The sequence below is a fragment of the Salvelinus sp. IW2-2015 genome, unplaced genomic scaffold, assembly GCF_002910315.2.
Source record: "Salvelinus sp. IW2-2015 unplaced genomic scaffold, ASM291031v2 Un_scaffold2512, whole genome shotgun sequence".
In the NCBI taxonomy this organism is placed as follows: Eukaryota; Metazoa; Chordata; class Actinopteri; order Salmoniformes; family Salmonidae; genus Salvelinus; species Salvelinus sp. IW2-2015.
The window spans coordinates 149651-154140 of record NW_019943827.1 but is presented as its reverse complement, the minus strand read 5'-3'; positions in this window follow the sequence as shown (position 1 = coordinate 154140).

The window sequence follows — 4490 nt, the reverse complement described above, 5'->3', positions numbered from 1 at the left end:
CCCATACTGACAAAGTGAAAACATGTTTTTAGACATTTTCAGTTAATTTATTGAAAATTAAATAAATAAATATATAATTTACATAAGTATTCACACCTGTGAGTCAATACTTTTGTAGAAGCATCTTTGGCAGTGATTACAGCTGTGAGTCTTTCTGGGTAAGTCTCAAAGAGCTTTCCACACCTGGATTGTGCAATATTTGCCCATTTAAAAAAAATATTCAAGTTCTGTCAAATTGGTTGTTGATCATTGCTAGACAACTATTTTCAGGTCTTGCAATAGATTTTCAAATAGATTTAAGTCAAAACTGTAACTCGGCCACTCAGGAACATTCACTGTCATCTTGGTAAGCAACTCCAGTGTAGATTTGGCCTTGTGTTTTAGGTCATTGTCCTGTTGAAAGATGAATTCATCTCCCAGTGTCTGGTGGAAAGCACACTGAACCAGGTTGTCCTCTATGATTTCATTTTTTATCCTGAAAAACTCCCCAATCCTTAACGATTACAAACATACCCATAACATGATGCATCCACCACTATCTTTGAAAATATGGTGAATGGTACTCAGTAATGTGTTGTGTTGGATTTGCGCCAAACAGAACACTTTGTATTCAGGACAAAAAGTGAATTGCTTTGCCATATTGTTTGCACTATTACTTCAGCAGCCAGGTCACCTGTGATAAAAGTCAGTATTCAAAGTATATCCATGTCTGAGGACATCAGGAGATGACATGGAAAATGGCCACTAGGGGCGACAGTGATAGTGACAGTACTTTAGTACCTTGTTGCTAACAGGATGTATGTTTTGGAATATTTTTATTCTATACAGGCTTCCTTTTCACTCTGTCATTTAGGTTAGTATTGTGGAGTAACTACAATGTTGATCTATCCTCAGTTTTCTATAATCACAGCCATTAAACCATAACTGCTTTAAAGTCACCATTGGCCTCATGGTGAAATCCCTGAGTGGTTTTCTTCCTCTCTGGCAACTGAGTTAGGAAGGACGCCTGTAGTGACTGCTTGTGTTGATACACCTTCCAAAGTGTAATTAATATTCAACGTCTGCTATTTAATTTTTTATCTATGTACCAATAGGTGTCCTTCTTTGCGAGGCATTGGAAAATCCCTCCCCTTTGTGATTGAATCTGTTTCTGAAATTCACTGCTCAAGTGAGGGACCTTACAAATAAGTGTGGGGTACAGAGATGTGGTATTCATTCAAAACTCATGTTAAACACTATTATTGCACACATAGTGAGCCCATGCAATTTATTATGTGACTTAAGGACATATTTACTCCTGAACTCTTACCACAACCAAGGGGTTGGATACTTATTGAATCAAGACATTTTAGCTTTGAATTTTTCATTATTTTGTAAAATTTCTAAAAACATCATTACATTTTGACATTATGGGGTATTTTAAATAGTTTTATTTAACGTGTATTTAACTAGGCAAGTCAGTTAAGAACTTATTCTTATTTACAATGACGTATTGAGTGCAAGCCAGTGACAAACAATCTCAATTAAATTTGTTTATATTCAGGCTTTAACACAACAAAATGTGGAAAAAGTCAAGGGATGTGAATACTTTCTGAAGAAACTGTATAAAAAAACTCAGGAAATATTTTAGTTTTTTTGGACATATATTTACTATTTATATTTAAATTTAGTTTTTCTGTTGGCGTAAAATGACCTCCATACTTCCATTCATTTGTATATGTTTAAATCGGAACCTGTTTATCTTCAGACGAGTCCCTCTGGGGGTCGTAGAGCATAACAGAGAACATCATTGTGTTATATAATATATAGTCATATTAGTTTCCAGCCCAAACGGTTCAGACGCTACAGACAGCAGTTGGCACATGGGCATTACCGATTCAGACAAGTCTCTTGGAGCTTCTGGTGGGGTCGTTAGAGCATAACAGAGAACAGCATTGTGAGAGTCTCGTAGAGTTTCTATTGCATTGTCATACTAGTGTGTAGGCCAAACCATTCGGATAAATACATACAAATGTTGTTTTGGGAAAAGACGTCTCATGAGGTCTGATAAACTGTAGCTTGGCCACCTTCCAACACAGATGCGGTTGGCTGACTTAGGCGGATGTTGGCTGACTTAGGCAGATGTTGGCTAACTTAGGCGGATGTTGGCTGACGTAGGCGGATGTTGGCTGACGTAGGCGGATGTTGGCTGACGTAGGCGGATGTTGGCTGACGTAGGCGGATGTTGGCNGACGTAGGCGGATGTTGGCTGACGTAGGCGGATGTTGGCTGACGTAGGCGGATGTTGGCTGACGTAGGCGGATGTTGGCTGACGTAGGCGGATGTAGTGGATTGACGTTTAAAACGGACTAAACTGACTATACACACGGGGTGTGTCAATAGACTCTTTAGAATTTTAAGAGTTCTATGGTAAAACGCAACAAGGTAATGAGACTGTTCGGGCCTTATGCATACAACCTGCAGACAAAGTGATTAAAATAAAAAAAATCCCCAACCGTGTTACAGAGCCGGACGTAATACTCAACAGCAAGTGTTGTGGCCATCGTCGAGAGATGAAAAAGACGGTCCTAGAGGAGACAAAGATGTCACGTCATTGAAGGAGGAAACCCCCTCTGACCCCAGCCAAGCACAGCAACCAATCAGCGATGAAGGCAGACAAGACGCTGCTCAGCGGGAACAACTGGTTCAGGAAGTTCACCAGGAGAGACCAAACTAGAGGATCAGGCCCCAGGCAGGATGGACAACGATGGAAGATATATTTGCTACATGTTTCAAGGGGGGGGGGGGGTGCTACTGGGAGAACCATGCCAGTGAGGGGCTAACCATGCCAGTGAGGGACAGACACCGATAGCCAGGGTGACAGGAACTCATCAACTATTAGCAGTCAGTCAGCTGGTTACAACTCCGTGAAACAAAACCGTGCTGGTCAGACCTCCAAAAAGCTTTTGGTAGCTGCCTGATAGTGGAGATGAACATCGCTGGGTTAAGACTAGATGTTTGCTTGACACTGGGTCAGAGTTCACCACCCTTACCGAGACACACTTTAAGAAGCACTTTGGGGATCCAGAACTGTTGTGTGCAAACGTGGGTGTGTCTCACAGCCACTATCGTACTGGAGATTCCTGTTATTGGTTGCCTGGAGACAGACATTGAGTGCATGGAGATTCCTGTTATTGGTTGCCTGGAGACAGACATTGAGCTTGCAGTGGCAGATTCCTGTTATTGGTGCCTGAGACAGACTTGAGTGCATGACGATTACGCCTGTTATTGGCTTGCCTGGCAGACAGACATTGCAGTGCCATGGAGATTCCTGTTATTGGCTTGCCTGGAGACAGACATTGAGTGCCATGGCAGATTCCTGTTATTGGTTGCCTGGAGAACAGAACTTGAGTGCATGGAGAGTCCTGTAATTGGCTTGCCTGCGAGAACAAACAATTTGAGTGCATGGAGGATTCCTGTTATTGGTTGCCTGGAGACAGACATTGAGTGCATGGAGATTCCTGTTATTGGTTGCCTGGAGACAGACATTGAGTGCATGGGAAGAAGATTACATGTGAATGGTGGCTTCATCTTGAAGGATCCTTCTTCAGAGAGTAAGGAACCACGAGAAGTGCCCCGGCATCGTGGGACTAAATGTCATCGGGGAGATTTAAGGACTCTTCTACACCAACCAGGAAGGTGTGACAAAGTGGGACCGCCACCGACTGTCTGGAGAGGAAGCCACGTTGAAGCATGTCAAAGCGACCATTGGTAGGCAGACCAGTTATTATGGCTCCAATTAAGGTCCCTCCAAACAGTGAGAAGATTGTGAAGGGAAGCTTCAGAGTCCATGTGCAGCGAAAGGGCCTGAAGGTTCACTGGAAGGAGAGTTTTGAGGACGAGAAACAGGAGATCACGAAGGAGACCTCAGAAAAAAATGATGCCCACCCGAATGATTCCATATGGGTCTTGGAGTCCGTCAGTCAGCGGGATGTCCCCTGCAAGCTGCAGTAGACAAACCTTAGTTGAGGTTGAGGGAGGAGGAGTCTCTCCCGGAGGGGCAACGACACGAACATACAAAGACGAAATTGAAGGTTTCAGAGGAGGTCTGGTGTGCATTGCTTAGCTACTCAGCATTGCATGGTTTTGCAGGGGGGGGGAATATGGCAAAATCGAGAGATGTGGCTTTCACTATTTTTAGCAAAGTGACGTCACAGCTCCGCTGAAAGGATCCGAGGGAGAGGGTGGAGGCGACAGGAGGAGAGAGTGAAAGAGCGGTAACGAGTGGAGAGGAGATGAATTCAGAAAGTAACCTACATCAGCCATCAGAGTGATGCCAGCTAGCTACCAGCCAGAGTGATGCTGGCTAGCTACCAGCCAGAGTGATGCTAGCTAGCTACCAGTCAGACTAATGCCAGCTAGCTACCAGCCAGAGTGATGCTAGCTAGCTACCAGCCAGAGTGATGCTAGCTAGCTACCAGCCAGAGTGATGCTAGCTAGCTACCAGCCAG